The 19,450-nt window shown below is 37.6% G+C and overlaps 1 long non-coding RNA gene across 1 annotated transcript; it reads left to right on the forward strand.

The window, feature by feature from the left end:
* The first annotated feature begins 1,679 nt into the window (after positions 1 to 1,679).
* LOC135727369 (uncharacterized) lies at positions 1,680 to 11,344 on the forward strand. The gene is made up of 4 exons (XR_010525273.2): positions 1,680 to 2,428; positions 2,554 to 2,668; positions 7,069 to 7,463; positions 11,006 to 11,344. It is a non-coding gene; the product is annotated as an uncharacterized lncRNA (long non-coding RNA).
* Positions 11,345 to 19,450: the final 8,106 nt, after the last annotated feature.

The following is a 19,450-nucleotide window of genomic DNA, read 5'->3' on the forward strand; positions in this document are numbered from 1 at the left end:
AAATTATCATTTTCATCCTTCCGCGAAACTTTGCACAGATGCATAAAATGATCGTAATACATTATTAAGATCCTCTGCTTCATACTTGTCTGTCTCCATTTTTTTCTCTTTTAGCCAGTCTTTGAGAAGTTTTAATGACCATCCTGTATTTTTTTGTGTGTTGGCTTCGTAGCGGTCATGCTCTATTTTGTCAAGTTCAGTCTCAGTAAGCTCTCTGTGTCTTGTCGTGGTTCGTTATTTTATCCACTGTTTAAATGTTTTGTTTTTTCCGTACATGTTAAAATTAATGTCAAAATGTTGTGGTTGTCCAGTGTTTGTCACAAGATGGCGCCAAACAGTAATCTTTGTTGGCGCGGAGCGATTTAAATCGTACAAGTAGTACCGGCTATGCATTATTACTTTGGAGCGGTTATTATTTGAAAAGAACGAACCTGCAAATGTCTCAACTGACCAATCAGAATCAAGCATTCCAGAGAGCCGTGTAATAAATTCAAATATGAACCCCTTCCAACATAGTCTCATTACCTTTACTGTGACAGACATATTATATGATACATTTATGTTTTTAAATGAACATGTATTTAAAGTAGGGATGCACCGAATCCAAATTTTTTGGCCGAATACCGAAACCACTGTTTAAGATTCGGGCGAATCCGAAACAGAATACCGAATCCTACTCGCATCCTTATTCCATTAACACAGTAAAACACATTAATGAGGTAAACAACGTCCACAGCAGTGTATTTTTCATTTTATTTGATTTTAACTGTAAAAAAAGGATGCCATGATGACAAGTTGGAAAAACTATTTTGACAATTACCATAAGCCTATGCATAATGAAAGCGACGCAGTGCGATGCGCTAGTTTTTCCAGGTGCGTCCACGAAATGTGAACTGCCACTAAGGCTCACCGAAAAAAACGCGCTTATCTCCACGTCAGCACCCGATGTGTGTAATCAACGGCCGTGTGACGTCGACCAGCGTAGCGTAGGCCTAGGGTGGAAAGAAAATCTAAGATTCAGCCAAACCCGAACCCAGTCAAAAAGTCATCCCTAATTTAAAGTTATACCACGGGTCTGTTGAATGCTGTATTCTGATTGGTTGAGAAATATCCATGGAAATGCAATATTTTTCGATAACTGCACACCTAACTTGTCAAATGTCTTAATAGTAGGCACCAGAGCAATGTTTGTGGTAACCATGGTATTAGCGGAATAACTGACGTCAAATCCTTTGAATTATTTGAAAATAATGCACAACTGCTTCGCATCGTGCTGCATTACCACCTTGGGTGTGCATTATTTTCTTATAATTGAGTAGCCCATCATCAATTTTTCCTTACTTATTTTCAATCACCCTCATCTAACCTAGGGCCCTAACCGAACCTTAAATCAGGGGTGGCACTGGCCACCCATGGCCACCCCCTAGCTCCTAACCCTAAGTTTTGCAGCCCTCTTAGAAGTTTGGTGAGTCCCCCTAACCCCCTAGTTAAAAACCTGGTCTCAAAAAAACAAATGTTGTCATTGAGACAGTACCTTTTAAAAAGGTCCTAAAATGTACCATTTTGTACCAAAATATGCACTTTTTGGAAAGGTACCACCACAGTGACAAACTTCTTACAGATTGATTTCTTCAGGATGCTTCTCTTAATAGCAACTTTCAACTTCCTTTCCTGTTTTCTTTGAATGCTTAAGAGATCTCACGGTACGGGAGCAGACCTTACATTCTGGTACATATATAACATGTCTCCAAAGAACTGAAGTGATATAACACATGCTGTCTGAATCTGCCATTTCCTGCTTACTGACCACACACCCGTTGCAAACCTGTTTAGCTTTCCTTTAAGAATTTGTAAAAGAAAACAACTTGTTTTATTTCTTTTGTAACTTTACATCCCTATGTTGATTAAGTGATCTGGAGCTGTAAACGTACATTGCTGATGGCGTTGATATGCCAGTTCTAATCCGGTGCTGCGGATGAATGTGTTGAGGCATGTTAAAAAGATGGCACAAACGGTCACAACCTAAAAGTTTTTTAGCCGTTTCTTTGCTAAGGGAAAACTTTGTAATGGAAATGATGTTTAGTGTTTTATGATTGTAACTCAATGCATCAGGATCTTCTATAATCCTTGCTGCACTATAAAAAGCACAGTGTTACTTTTACATTCAGATCATTGTAAATATGTTTGACACTGTCAGGGATTTGAAAGAATGCCAGTAACTTGTGCACGCTTTCGTTTTAATCTCATTTGAAGCGTCTGCTCTAACTTGATGTCTTCTGACTGCTACCCTTTCCGTTAGCGGTGCTGGCCGCATGCCCACCTTGACCTGGGGCGTCTGTCATTCTTGGCCCTTGACTTTTTGTCTGGAACCAAGTTCATCTTGCTTCCCAACTCTTGATTCGGGAAGATTGAAGAAAACTCCCATTTGGTTAGTATGCAAAAAGTTTACACACTATACATGTAGCTGAGCTATTTGTGAAAATCTTTGATACATTATGATATAACTTGCACGCATTATAACATTTGTATTTAAACGAAGTTTGGCATTTCCAGGTTTAAAATCCGACCACAGCAATCTTGGAGAAGTTGAAAAACTTTCCTGGCACAGCAGCCCGAGTCTCACATTCCTCCTAACACTACCAGAAGAGATTCTTCGTTTAATTAACAGGTAAACCCAACTGCATTACTAGATATCGCGATGATTAGGATGTTGGTTTGACACCTCACTATCACAGGATCATATAAGGTGATATTTCTTATTAGTGCATCTAATCAACAGTAGTAGGATTGGTGATGCTGGCATGATATCTGACCCTGAAGCCCAATGGCAACCGTTTGATTGCACAGATTTTGCCAGCTGTGAACATAGATGCTTTTTTGCATTTCTCCTCAATTTCTCGCCAAATGTTTAAAAGTTTTCAAGTTAGTTTTGTGATTTTTAGTCTCAGTTGTTCCCCTAAAACAGAACAAAATTAAGCAATTGTCAATGGACTATGCAGTAATGGTAAACTATGCATTAATGGGATAGGACAGTAAAATTAATGTGGTTGTGGCAAAATAATCTTTTGAGTTCATATTGATATCTTTAATAATATTTTTGTTGTTAGACTTGGCAAATTTGAGACACAGGAGACTTAAAGCGATAGTTTAACCAAAAAAAAAATTTCAGTCATTATTTACTCACCCTCATTTAGTTGTAAACCTGAATGAGTTTATTTATTCTGTTGAAGACAAAAAAGATATTTTGATAAATGATGGTAACCACACAGTTGACACAGTGCATAGTAGGAAAAACAAATACTGTGGAAGTTAATGGGTACTGTTTGCTTATGATTTATCAAAATATCTTTTATGTATTCAATAGACGAAAGAAACTAAGTAAGAGAAAAAAATTCGTTTTTTGGGTGAACTACCCCATTAAACAAAAGTTTACATGCTCTCCATTTAATCTCATTGCTGTCTAAGAAAATTAATTGAGATTCGTCAATTAAGAGAAAACGCTTTCCTGCCAATGACGAGTTTTTCCGGCAATCCGTATTTCCGCTATTATCCATCAGGTGGCGCTCTTACTCAACTTATAAAACCCTGAAGTATTCACACCAGACGCATTTGAGGTGTCAAAAAATTTTCGTCTACCACGTCTAGTTTGTGGCTTAAACATTTAGGGTTACACTTTATTTTGATAGTCCACTTTAGACATTCTACTAACTATAAATAACTTTGCAACTACTTGTCAACTAACTTTCAATTATTTGCAACAATACGTCAAATAACTCTCATTAGTGTATTAGTAGACTGTAAGGGTTGGGGTTAGGGAAGAGGTTTGGGTTAGTGGAATAAGTTGACATGCACCTGCAAAGATACTTATAGACAGTTGAATGTCAGTTGAGATATCATCACAATAAAGTGTTAGTAGATATTAAGCAGACAGTCTACTAACTCTCAAAAGATTGGTAGTTGATAAGTAGTTGCAAAGTTACTTATAATTAGTAAAATATCTAAAGTGGACTATCGAAATAAAGTGTTACCACATTTAGAGTTTACTCGTGAAATTCTAGTCATTGAGACATTCACGTGGAAATTTGCGTCATGGGAGGGGCTTCTGCGACTCCCCTCGCTTCCTGCAATCACGTTACTACTAGAGCAAGCTCGTGATTGGTTAACACTGCGCACTTTTCCGCCAAAGTTCCAATTTTTCAATCTGCGTGTTTGCGGCGGCAACGCTCAATTCGTGCCATTCGTGCAAACTAGACACGCAAATGAGGCGGTGCGCTAAACGCCTCATTCGTGGCGCGAGACCTGCAGACGCGCGTCAATACGTCTACACATTGACTTAACATTTAAATCACTCGTGCTTGACGCCTCTACCTCGGCTGGTCTGAACGCAGCATTAGGGCAAACAGTTCTAACTCTGTGTATGTTTGAGGATCGCTCTAAATCTGATCTTTAACAAAAGTCTTTCACAATAATGCAATTAAATGCAAAATGTGGTATTTTTGAAGAAACCAACTCATATTTGAGAGATAATAAAAGAGAACAAGTGAAGATAGGATGAAAGTTTATTTATATCGATACATCGCTAATTTTAAGTATATATTTTTAAAATGTAATCGCACATTTGCATGTTTAACTTCAAAAACATTAATTTTTATCCCTTTTAATTAAAGATTATATAAGTAGTATTTTACATAGTTATTATTACCTGTTCTTTATCTGGTAATTTTCTTTTATTGGTTCATAAAACGTATCTTTGTTTTTTTGATATATTGAGTGTTGTGTAATGGTCACATGACATGCAGATTAAACAAATAAAATATATATTTTGGTAAGTGTTTTATTCGTTTTTTAATTAATTATTTATATTTTCTGATTTAATTACAATCAATTAATGTTCTTCATCAACTCACGAACCCCCTGCAATTTCCCTGCATACCACCAGGGGTTTGAGAACCCCAATTTGAGAAACCCTGATCTCGAGGAAACAAGTGAGATACAAAAGTCTTTCTTTGCGCTCCATTTTAATGTCTGTGTGTCTACGACAAATTACTGAAACACTAAATAAAACACTTATTAATTTAATTTTATTGTATTTATAAATCAAATTAATGGTGATATCCAATTTGACAATGTGGGATCCTACGGCCCAAAATGCGAGCTACTCTACAGGACACTAGTAGATAACTGTCAAGCTCCTGCAGTGAGGTCCTGTCAACTGTAATGTGATTTCATCATGTGAAGATGGACAGATAGAGAAGTTATAGAGAGGCTCCCCACAGCCTTTCCCGAGGTGTCAGGTGAGGGTTTCAGACGCAAGCAAATGCTGGTACCACGTTAGAATTGGGAGGGGTGATCCCCTAATAAAGAATCATGTGAGATGTTGACCTTCGCTGGCAGGAAAAAGGGGAATAATCCAGCGATTATGCTAATGTGGCCGACTTTGATGCAAAACGCCCCAGAGTGCTCGCTAATGTTCATGGCTCGTGAAAGGGCAACGTTCCCTAGAAGAAACAGCGCTGAGCTGAAAGAGAGAGAGAGAGAGATAAGATTAGTTCAAGAAAGCAAGTGGGGTTGCATGGACTCTTAATGAGAGTCGTTGGCGACTCCTCGAGCACAATGCATTATCATATTTCCACATAATTAGTTTGTTTTTCCACTTGAAATGAAAAAGCGGGTCGACGGTGCATTCAGTGCCAGAGGGTTCAGATGAAGCAGCCACCCTTCATCCACCTCTTTCATTACAATGAACTCTAACCCCAGCAGATAACAACAAGACCATGGCTGTAAATATGTAGATAAATGTAATTACTGTACAAGGAAATGACTTGTTCTCGGTTATGGAGCTCATGAATAGTGCATGCAGGCCTATAAAGTACGGGTGAAGGCGTTTTGAGAAGGTGAGAGGATGTTGAAATAAGACACGAGCAGATGACTGCTGGCACTGTGACTTTATATCAAGTGAGGTGCCACAGGGGTTGAGACTGGGGCCGGGTTCAATTGTATATAAAAATCACCTGTTGGATTCTCAAAACTCGGCATGATGGGTAAAAAACATTATGCACCATATGTTGGTATTAGACACTGTTTATCGGCATCTGAAATAAATAAAAGGTAGGACTGGACTTGAATTCGTCTATTGAGAATTGATTGGATCGTTGGAAGTTGGGTCATGTTGCTTTTTGCTAATCGCTGCAATCTTCTCCCGGACCTCGCCCACCTGTCATACCCCATGACCAGAAGTAAATAACGAGAGACCGTTTCGAGGAGTGGAGAAGATTTGCGTTTTTGATTAAAGATATGAGCGAACATGATTTTTTTTATTTTTATCGTTTGTGAAAGATACCACAATATTCCAAAACAAATTACAGTTTTTCATTTCAATTTCATTGCGACTATAACAAATTAGGTTGAACTGAAGTTGTTTTAACTTTATGCTGCATTTGTTTTACAGTGTAGGTGCATTTTGCACATGGTTTTGACTAAATTTAGCGCGGTCATTTTGGAGGCAATCCTGTTCGTGGTCATCCTGCATTCAGCTTCATGTTAACGATGAGCTATGAAAGATTGCGTGTTGTTTTTTGATGTGACAGCCATGCAGAGATTTACCAGCGGCTACTGTAGCAGCACGTCTCCTCTAGTGCTCGCTGAACCAGCAGTACGGTAACTTTAGATTAGACGAAACGGTTGGAGAAGACTTGGCCGGCATCCTAGCACCATGTCTCATCGCTTCCCGCCTAAAGAGGACCGAGCGTTTGTTTATTCTCAACTTGTTTAAATAAATTGTAGAAGTAACTTTGTTTACAGGTTCTTTAGACTATAATATATAGGCCTGGCAGTCGTACAGCAATGTTATGCAGACCCACGTTGTAAGATAAAATTGATGTCCGAATGTGAGACGTTAAAAAAACTTTTTGGTGTTTAAATATCTTGGTTATTTAGTTGTAAACAAAGAATCCACGGGTTGTGTGGTTTGGCATGAAAGTGTCTGGACCCTCACATCCAATGGAGATATCTCCTTGCTTGTGTACTTTGCACCTCCCCATCTTTTTGTAACCCACTTGGTCTCACCAGGGCTGGAGAATCTTGGCGCGATGGTTCACGCAGACATGGGCAGCGTGGCTTGGGTCCAGAGCTCTGGCCGCATCCCAGTTTAGACTCTGGTCACTGCGAAGCCCCTCGTCTTTCACAGCCAGCTGACATCTGGCCGGTCTGGGACAGGGGAAGCCAGAGCTGGCTGCAATCCGTGCAGCTCCACGTCCCATCCTGGCTGCTTGTATGTGCCAGACAGGTGTGTAATCTTGAGCTGGAGACGATGGAGAATTCAGATCAGCATAAATACAGTAGCAAGGAGGGGTTTCTTTCAGGTGGGTGGACCTGCCAAGACAACAAGCACAGATTTGTAGGCCTGCCAAACCTGGGTGACCCAGTCACTATCACGTCCAGACGCCTGATGCCGCACGTATCAGGTGGGTTGTGTATTTTTTCCAAGGTTGTGCCGCCCATGTAAAAGAGTCTGATTGTTCTTTATTCAGTGTAAAGCTGAATGTTTTCATGATCGTGGTCTACTAAATATGACATAACAAACTACACAAACTGAAAAATGCAAGGTCACCAATAGCCACTTGCAGCTATAGATTTCACTTATTATGAATTGTTTTGTTTTATAATTATACATGTATATAAAAATGATATGAACAATTATTAATTTTATTTATGTATATACAAAATAAATGTATATAAAGAAGCACAAATTTAATTTACGTTTTATACTGTATATACAGTATGCCATGTATTAGCACCACAAAGAGACAAATCTTGCTAATCTTTGAATTGTGTTAAAAAAAATTACCAGTTAATTTCATATCTCATGTCATAGTGGCAATGCAGTGCAGGGGTAGACAGGCAGAAAGACACAATCGAAAGAGAGAAAGATGAAAAGACAGATCGAATAGACAGACAGATAGAATAGATAGCAAGATAGACAGGACAGATATATAGATAGACAGACACTGTAGAATAGATAGAGAGATAGACAGACAGGACAAATAAAAAGATAGATGAACAGCTAGACGGATATATAGACAGACAGACAGAACAATGAATAGACAAGACAGCAGAACAGCTAGCTTGACAGATAGGCAGACAGATTGATAGACAGACAGGTGTGTAGACAGGGATATACAGACTGAAATACAGATAGAATAGATAGAGAGATAGACAGGACATAAAGATAGATGAAAAGACAGACAGATATATAACGATAGATAGACAAACAGACAGATATACAGTATAGACAGACAAGACAGATAGTCAGACAGGACAGATAGAAAGATAGATGAAAAGACATACAGATATATAAAGATGGATAAACAGACAGATATATAATATAAACAGAAAGAGATAGTCAGGACAGATAGAAAGATAGATGAATAGACAGACAGCTAGGCAGACAGATACATAGACAGACAGATATACAGACAGACAGATAGAGAGATAGGCAGGGCACACAGATAATATAAAGATATATAAAAATAGATATACAACCAGATAAACAGTATAGACAGGCAGACATATATAGAGATAGATGAATAGACAGACAGATATATAAAGATAGATAGACAAACAGATATACAGTATAGACAGGCAGACATATAGAGAGATAGATGAATAGACAGACAGATATATAAAGATAGATAGACAAACAGATATACAGTATAGACAGACAGACATATAGAGAGATAGATGAATAGACAGACAGATATATAAAGATAGATAGACAAACAGATATACAGTATAGACAGACAGACAGAATGATAGAGAGATAGACAGACAGGACAGATAGAAAGATAGACAGATATATAGAAATGGATAGACAGACATATATACAGTATAGACAGACAGACACAGAGAGAGATATATAAATGTAGAAGAATAGACGGACAGATATATAGAGATAGATAGACAAATATACAGTATAGACAGACAGAGAGAGAGAGAGAGAGTGAGAGAGAAACAGACAAGACCGATAGAAAGACAAACAGACAGCTGGACATCTAGGCAGACATTATATATATATATATATATATATATATATATACACACACACACAGAGATAAATAGACATGCAGATATACAGACTGACAGACAGATAGAGAGATAGACAGGAACATAGAAAGATAAATAAATAGACAGACAAATATATAAAGTTTATACAGACAGATAGATAGAAAGATAGACAGACAGACAGACAGCTGGAGAACTAGACATATATACAGACAGGACAGATTGAAAGACACATAAATAGACAGACAGCTAGGCAGACAGATATATAGACATATGGATAGACAGACAGATATATAGACAGACATAGAAAAATAGATGAATAGACAGACAGATAATTAGAGACAGACAGACAGACAGACAGACAGACAGATATACAGTATAGAGAGACAGAGAGAGAGATAGACAGGACAAATAGAAAGGTAGATGAATAGACAGACAGCTGGACAGCTAGGCAGACAGATACAGTATATAGACAGATTTATAGACAGACAGATATATAGACAGAGAGATAAACAGACAGGCAGATGTACAGACAGAGAGATAAACAGACAGGCAGATACAGACTGACAGACCGATAGAATAGATAGAGAGATAGACAGGATATAAAGATAGATGAAAAGACAGACAGATATATAACGATAGACAAACAGAAATACAGTATAGACAGACAAGACAGATAGACAGACAGGACAGATAGAAAGATAGATGAAAAGACATACAGATATATAGAGATAGATAAACAGACAGATATACAGTATAAACAGAAAGAGATAGACAGGACAGATAGAAAGATAGATGAATGGACAGACAGCTAGGCAGACAGATATACAGACTGACAGAAAGATAGACAGCTAGGCAGACAGATATATAGACATATGGACAGACAGACAGATATATAGACCCAGATAGACAGACATAGAAGAATAGACAGACAGATAATTAGAGATAGATAGACAGACAGACAGACAGATATACAGTATAGAGAGACAGAGAGAGAGATAGGCAGGACAAATAGAAAGGTAGATGAATAGACAGACAGCTGGACAGCTAGGCAGACAGATACAGTATATAGACAGATGGATAGACAGAGAGATATATAGACAGAGAGATAAACAGACAGGTAGACATATATATATAGACAGAGAGATAAATAGACATGCAGATATACACACTGACAGACAGATATAGATATAGACAGGGCTCATAGAAAGATAAATAAATAGACAGACAGATATATAAAGTACAGACAGATAGATAGAGAGATAGACAGACAGACAGCTGGAGAACTAGACATATAGAAAGACAGACAAGACAGATTGAAAGACACATGAATAGACAGACAGCTAGGCAGACAGATATATAGACATATGGATAGACAGACAGATATATAGAGATAGATAGACAGATAGACAGATATACAGTATAGAGAGAGAGAAAGAGAGAGAGGACAAATAGAAGGTAAATGAATAGACAGACAGCTAGGCAGACAGATACAGTATATAGACAGATGGATAGACAGACAGATATATAGACAGAGAGATAAACAGACAGGCAGATATACAGACTGAAAGACAGCTAAACAGATAGAATAGATAGAGAGATAGACGGGCCAAAGATACATTATATATATAGAAAGATAGATGAATAGAAAAGACAGACAGCGCAGATAGAAATATAGATAAATAGACAGACAAACAGGCAGATATACAGCATAGACAGACAAACAGCACAGATAGAAAGACAGATGAATAGACAGACAGCTGGAAAGATATATAGACAGACAGACAGGTAGTACAAGTGTTACATGTCATTTACAATATGATTATGATTTCGCCTTTAAACAAATAAATAAGTAGTCTGTTGTGAAGGCCATGTATGCAAATGAGCAAGGAAATGTCAAATTTGCATACATTTTCAGTGACCCCCAATGCGGTTTACCTTCCAGCAAAAGTTGCCATCTCCTCTGACAGCTCGGGCCGTTGTCCAGACGCTCCGTTCTGAAAGCATCCTGTCAGAGAGAGTGAATCTGATGTGAACTGACAGCAGACACAGGCTGAATGACTGACTGGCCACACACACACACACGCAATGTGCTCTGGGCCTTGCTGAACTCATAAGAAATACAGAATAAAACCACTCAATTATGCAAATGATTTTATTCATTCCATCAATTAAAGTTCGACCGCACATCAAAAAATATATCAGTAACCCGGAGCTGTTGTATGGAAAGAAGCTTTCATGTTTGATTGAAGCTGTTTGTAGACTATATTTAAGAAAAATATCACTGAGAATTTGGCAAGCAATGCATAATTGCTTGTGAATAGTTATAACTTTTTTTGGTGTTTTGATCTCTACAGTAAGTTTATATGAAATTTATCACAATTCAATTGTCTTGTTAAAATAGCTATTTTAATTTGCATATAAAAAGTTGCATTTTGTATTTTATGTTTAACATTCTCTATTCGCAATGTTTTTTTCTCAGAAGAATTAGAGCCTAAACTTAATTATTTAAACACATGTCCTATGAACACACACACACACACACACACACACACACACACACACACACACACACACACACACACACACACACACACGAGATTTGGATTCCCTCTACTGGACTTTATTGGTAATGCAGCAGTTTGTATTCGTGCAATTGTTTAGTACTGTATTTATTCAGACTGAATAAGAAAGCTACATGCCTCACAACTAGTTTCTTTTTTTAATGCATGAAGGTTGGATTTAGGGCATTTGTAATTTAAATTTGTTCAATTAGAATTTTCAACATGCAAATTGGAGGAAGATTATTTCATTTGAACAAATTATATATTCATATATGTCACAGATTGCATTATGCTATTTCATTTTGGAGAAATGTTGCCTAGAGGTGATGAATTTTATTACCCAACAAAAATGTCAAATGTCTGGTTGGCTTGTTGCCAAAAATTACAAAACAAAATGCAAAAATCTGCAGCTGTTTAACAGATTCTTTAATCCAAAAGAAACTTTTTTATATGTGTATTGTTTAGAAAACTTTAATTTACTTAAATAAATATTTAATTTAACAATGTGGTCCATCATTCACCAGCATACTGTCTAAGAAATAAAAGTATAAAAATTGTCACTGTGACAGTACCCTTTCAAAAAGGTACACCTTTGTACCCAAAGAGTGCATATTAATACTTCAAAGGTACATATTGGTAGTTCAAAGATACATATTTGTACCTAAATGGTACTTATTAGGACCTTTTTTAAAGGGTACTGCCCCTGTGACAGCTTTTGTACCTTTATTTGACAGTGTATGCGTCAAATTCGCGTCTACCGCGCGAAGTTAGACGCTTAAACATTTTGAGTGTACTCGCTTCATTCGCGCGTGAAATTCTAGTCATTGAGACATTCACGCGGACATTCGTGTTTTCCACTTGTTTTCCATGAAAGCCGCTTGTTTATGTTGTTTCTAGTGATGGGGACTCGGCCTATGTTGTTTCTCTTGACCGAGTCTTTGAAGGGTCGAGACAGAGTCCGTTGGTTTTCAAATAGAGTCGAGTATGAGTCAAGACCGAGTCTTTGAGGAAGCAAGTCCGAGTCGAGACCAAGTCCTTTAGGAGTCGAGACTAAGACCATAAAAACATGTCAGTTTTCATATTAATGGTTTAATTTCACCCCAGTTAATAATCAACAGTTAGGCCTACAGACTAAGCTAGATTGGGAATTGTTACGAGAGGAGCAGTCTTAAAGGGGGGGTTCAATGGTATTTCAAGCATTCTGACTTATTAACACAGTTATAGAGTTGTTTCCTCATGCTTAACGTAGGCAAAGTGTCAAAAAAGCAGTTGGACATGTTACAGAGTATTTCGGTGCCGAATGCACTTCGCCAGGGTTCCTACAAGTTTCGGAAAGTTTTTTTCAATTACAGGTCCAACTGACGTTTCAGGGGTTTTCTATACGTATCACTTCTTTATATGGGCACTTCCCCCGGAAAACCCCGCCCACCCATCAATCAGCGGGAGACGCTAGAACTTACAAACATCTTATCACGCCACTCAGCTTTGTTTAATTTCAAAACTCAACAATGGCACGAAAGAAGAAGTGTGTTTTTGGATGTAAGGAGAAGAAATCCAGCCTTATGAAAACATTGTATATAGTTTATTATCCCGGGTAGCAGCGGAGTTTTGCGAATGACGAGTTGCACGCGGTAAGTCAGACTTCTGTCTTATGTTGGACATAGTCGCGTGCATATTATATAAATGACAGGAACATGTGGTGAATCATAAGTTAAAACAGTGTTGTATAGTGTTGCATGACTCGTACTCCCGCAGTATAACTCCTCCTTCTTCATTTTTTCGTACGTTATCGGTAAGATTCGGTAAAGCTAATCTTTCTTTTATAAATCTGATTAAACTAAAGACTCTTCAGAGATATAAAGGATGTCATACTACTCTATAGGTACTCCAGATTAACATCAGAAATGCAGAAACAGCATGTGTTACAGGAGCTTTAACATCTTAATATGGACTATGCTTTACTATCATTAAAAAAACCTACCACATGCATCATCTTCTGCCTATTTTTCTAGAGATAAATAAACGGCTCTGATGGCAGTATCTTTGCATTGCACCATGGGATGTCATTTTCAAATAATGCCCGTCAACATTGCATTTTATTATTATTGTTATGTGTTGTATGGTTTTTTATATGAACATTAAAAAATGCGTTGGTCTCGAGGACTCGGTGTGAAATTACGAGTCCTTCTACTCTCACTGTGGTCCGAGACCGAGTCAAGACCGAGTCTTTGAAGGAACAAGTCCGAGAGTACAACATCACTAGTTGTTACTGCTGAAACCGTCTATAGAAACGAGTATAAAGGACTTCTTATGGACTTAATCGTTGTGCTCTTCAGTGCATGAATCTACAGATGTGTGTGGAGCGGATATAATTTCATTTCCCTGCCTTACAGTTCACCTGAGGCATCTGCTGCCTGACATACTAAGCGTTTAGAAAGCTAACACATCTATTATATATACATGAGATCCAACTTGGGGACCAACAGCAGATGTTAAAGATGCAAGTTTTGTTTTCGGCCTAGCACAGGGAATTATAAATAGGACAATGTCGACGGAAGAAACGAACGGTAGGACCGGACAACATGACAATGGCCCATCCAGAGATGCTGGCTACCGCTGAAGGTCTGGCTGTGAGCTACGGAGACAGCGAACAGATTTCGCTCTTCAAACACAGCGTTTCTCAGCCAGGTCCACGCTGCGAGTTTTCTGCCAGCCACTCTTCACAACCAGCCTGGCCACAGTCACTGTGAGAACGCGTCCAAATTTGTTGCGTCTACACTGAAAAATTATAAACAAAAAGACTGGGGAGGGTGGAAGAAGACGAGAGTGCAAAGTGGGATATCTAAGGGGGGTTGGGTTGCCCACATGGGACACGAGCCATCAAAGCTGGACAGGTTTCTCATCATATGGCAATCTTACATACAACACATGGTTCTGCTGAATATGACAGCCACAACAACTCGAAAGCCAAACCCACCATACCAATCTCTGTGAAGTGTGGATGGCGTATTTTCAATTGATGATTAGAGATAACACTCAAGTGCTATCCCGTCGGTTTGGAAGTTTGATGATAATAACTCAACAGCAGAGCCAAAGATGTCGTACAACGAAAATAACAATAAAAAGCCTTTGTAAAGTCGGAGCCGATGGTGTAGTGGGCAGCGCTCCGACATATGGTGCAGACGCACTTCCGGCGACCCGAGTTCGGCTCCCGGCTCGAGGTCCTTTGCCGATCCCGTGCCCCTCTCTCCGCCCTCTGCTTTCCTGTCGTCTCAAAAATCTACTGTTTATCAATAAAGGCAAAATGGCCCAAAAAAAAACAAAAAAAAAAAACAAAGCCTTTGTAAAGTGTGCTTTGTTTTCTTGCTTATCACTTGCGTTAAACTGCATTGGAGGTGTTCAGGCAAAAATCTGCTACGGTTTTCCGTATATTTCCTAACACTATATTTTGCGTATGTGATATAAATTTTGTTATTGGAATTGTTTGTGTGGACTCTTCACACCAACACAATCTCATTGAAATACGCAACGCGTAACTACTTTACGGGTATGAATTCATACAATCTCATGCGTCCGTTTTTACAATCTGTTGTTGTCCCGGAGACATTATTGTTTTTTTCTAGTAATTGTACATTTTATACAATTCAACTCGACTTAAAGACTCATAACTTTTTTATTTTTAATCAAAAGTTATTTTACTATCAAATATACCTTTGTATAATACCGAGCCCCTAAGGTGACATTGGAGTAAAAAATCTAAAGTTTAGTTTAATGCGCAAGCGAAACTCTTAGGGGCTCCGTAGTATAATATCAAGCAAAAGATTAAATAATTATGAAATCCTGTGTAATCAGGCTAATATATTTTTTAGAATTTTTTAATATTTTTAGCACGCTGTGTGATCAAAATTTCAGAGTACGATAATAAAGGCGGATTAGTGCAGCTGGCCCTCCAGTGATTCTGAATTGGTCTTTTGAATACGCTCAGTATTATAAGGACATGTTACTGTATCTTTAATTACTCTTTATGAACAAATTAATAATTTAAAGGATCTGCTGAAGTTAAATTACCAATGTTCATTTATACTTCATACGATAACGGATATTTCCAACAACCTTATCCCCCTTTCTATTTAAATGGACCCTCTAAATTTAAGATTAGTGCATTCTAAAAAATGCTGGGTTACTTTTAACCCAGTGTTCGGTCAAAAAGGGACAAACTTAACCTATTTGGTTGTAATTTAAAGGTGCCGTAGAATATAAAACTGTATTTATCTAGACATAAGAGTAATAATAAGAGTGATGTACATGGTAATGGCATATTGTGAGCCTGAAACACTATTTTTTCTTCTTCTTACACTGAAAAAAATGATTCATTGAATTTAATCCATTTTTTTAAGGTAAGTGGTTGCAATCAATTTATTTAAGCTACATTTAAACAAAAAAGATTAGTAAAGTAATATAAATTATAAAACTTTTGTTTAAATGTAGCTTAAATAAATTGATTGCAACCACTTACCTTAAAAAAATGATTAAATTCAATGAATAATTTTTTTTCAGTGTATGTAAACCTCGTGCATGCAAAAAACGCTAGAAAACAGGCCAATCTGTGACATTACAGTCATGATGTACTACCCAGTCTTACGAAATTACGTACCTATAGTCACATAAATGTTTTATTCTTTTTCATGATACTGACTGTATCACAGATTTCTGTGTCATTGTCCCGTATTGGTTACTCAACTGCTTTTTCCTATTTTCAAACCATTGTCGCTTCGATTTAGGGTTAGATTTGGTGTTTGCGTTAGGATGTTACTTTAAGTATTGGTTTAAACTATTTTTTGGGATGTATTTTTTATATTTTCTGATTTTTAAACCATTGCCGCCTGGCGTTAGGGTTAAAGTTGGGTTTGGGTAAGGATGTCATTTTATGTAAATCTAACCCTAAACCATAGCGACAATGGTAAGAAAATAGGACAAAACAGTTGAGTAACCAATATGGGACAATGACACGTTAACACAAATTTGTGATACACAAAAAAAGAATAAAAAATTTACATGACTATAGGTAGGTTTTGTGAGACTGGGCTGTGATGTACGCCCTAACATTAAATTACATATTAAAATTAAGTACAAAGTTTGCTAAAATGCTAAAAATAAAGTTGTTACTGCTGAGTGTATAGCTATATGCTAGTTCAGTGGTTCTCAAATGGGGGTACGCATACCCCTAGGGGTACTGCAGGGGGTACGTGAGAGAAAGTGGAAACTGACATATAGGAATAAATCAATAAAATCAGTAAATCATGACAGTATTTTTTTATATGACATTAGGACAACACACAGATCCATTAAAAAATCATAAATTTAAAGCACATTGTACAAAATGCATGTGCTCAACCTGTTGATCTTGTCTGGCGCATGCGCTAAGGTTTCAGTTCAGCAGCTTCAGCAACGGAGATACACAGAGTCTGCTCCTGTTATCATTTCATACTTAAAGTTTACTTTCTTTTTTGGTGTTGCTGTACGTGTATATATATATATATATGTATTTTGAGGCAACGTAAATATACTACGCTATTAACCAACTAAAACCTGGTCTAAAGTCTAAAGTCAATGCTGCAATATAGTTTTTGTTATGTAATGAGCGTGTTAGTAATGTGCGCCTCTAAACGGGATGACAACACGCGTTTGCTTATCACACACATGGATGCGCAGCAGCACACAGACGTTTTCAAACATAAAAAGCTTCAGAGCTACAGGAACACATTTACCACAGCTAAGGGCCTATACATCTAAATCTAAAGACTCGATCAAGAAATACTACAAGTGCAGCAGTGGCCAGTTGTGGAACTGCAGAACCCTGATAGCACTCAAGCCAGCACAGAGTGACCAACGCCAAAAATCAGCCCCTTCCCCTGACCTGAAACTTCAAAGGTAACACCACAGACTTGTCATTTCAAAATGAAAGATTTTATTGATTCGATTTGCTTTTTGGATTGAACCCGAATCTGCGTCTATCTGCCCATCCAGACGCTCCGCAATTCGGCAGCAGATTGCCAGGCCCCCGCTCTCCGCCACACATCAGTACCCAGCCTGCTGCCTGATCCCTGAAGGATGGACCAACACCTGCTGTTGGCAGGCACTGCCTCCCCCTTCCCTTTTTCCCTGTGCGCTGTCTTCGGGAGCTCCAGGGCTTCAGGGGGATTCACCATGGGGGAAGAAAAGGGGTTTGGGGGATATCACTGAGACCCTACCCGCTCTTACCACCACTGAACTGGCTTAAGGTTCTTCACTTTCATCAATGCCCCAAGTGTTATGGTTTCTGCATATTTCTTTTTGTTGAATAGCTGGGATGTTTTTGTTTTGGTGTGGTTGACCTGACCTGCATATGAATGGGTGAAACTATCCAAAAAGCATGTGGTGAACACAGGCAGTCATGCACAGGAGTCAATGAGCCCTAATTCTCATTGATTAATGGGTCATGTTATGGTGTAATAACCCCACTTCACATTAATTCATCGTTATGTTCTCAGTTAAACAGAACTAGTTAGTCATTAAACCAAACTGAACTAATAGTATTAGTGATTTAGTGGGTATAAACATTTTTTGATAGTAGTTTTTTTTCAATCCATCATTTTGATGTTCTTAAAGGATTAGTCCTTTTCTTAAAAATAAAATCCAGATAATTTACTCACCACCCTGTCATTCAAAACGTTGATATCTTTTTTTGTTCAGTCGAGAAGAAATTATGTTTTTTGAGGAAAACATTCCAGGATCTTTCCCATTTTAATGGACTTTAATAGACCCCAACACTTAACAGTTTTAATGCAGTTTAAATTGCAGTTTCAACGCAGCTTTAAAGGACTCTAAATGTTCCCAAATGACGCATAAGGGTCTTATCTAGCGAAACGATTGTCATTTTTGGCAAGAAAAATAAAAAATATGCACTTTTAAACCACACTCTTCTTCCTCCGACTGTGTGTCGAGCCAGCGCGACCTCACGTAATTGCGTAATGCCTTGGAAAGGTCACGTGTTACATTTATGAAACGCACATTTGCGACCATTTTAAACAATAAACTGACACAAAGACATTAATAAGTATCATTCCACATACAACAACATCGTAACGGTCCTCTTTCTCCACACTTGTAAACAATCGGGCGTAGTTTCTCATATGTCATACTTGACCTCTTGACGTAATGATGTATTTTGTGAGGCCTTGCTGGCGAGTCACATGACCGGAGGAAGACGAGAAGTTGTGATTTAAAAGTGGATATGTTTAATTTTTCTCGCCAAAAATGACAATCGTTTCGCTAGATAAGACCCTTATGCCTCGTTTGAGATCGTTTAGAGTCCTTTGAAACTACAATTTTAAGATGCATTAAAACTGTCAAGTATTGGGGTCCATTAAAGTCCATTAAAATTACAAAAATCCTGGAATGTTTTCTTCAAAAAACATAATTTCTTCTCGACTGAACAAAGAAAGACATTCATATTTTGGATGACATGGTGGTGGGTAAATTATCTGGATTTTTTTTAAAAGAAAATTGACTAATCCTTTAAAAACATTTTGCTTTACCACGCCAACCCAGACTTTATAATTGTATAATATATATTCATATGTTTATGTTAGTTTGCATTATTTATTTTTATGTTATTTTATACATTTTAAATATGAATATATATTAATTGTGATATTGTTATATCTCAACAAAGGGTAAAATTATCATAAACTACTTTCATACAGTAGTCTGTGAAAACTGAATTGAGTCTGAATTTCACAGACAGGGTCAAATATATTATGTAAAACTTATTTCAATCATTAATG

The sequence above is a fragment of the Paramisgurnus dabryanus genome, chromosome 24, assembly GCF_030506205.2.
Source record: "Paramisgurnus dabryanus chromosome 24, PD_genome_1.1, whole genome shotgun sequence".
Lineage (NCBI taxonomy): Eukaryota > Metazoa > Chordata > Actinopteri > Cypriniformes > Cobitidae > Paramisgurnus > Paramisgurnus dabryanus.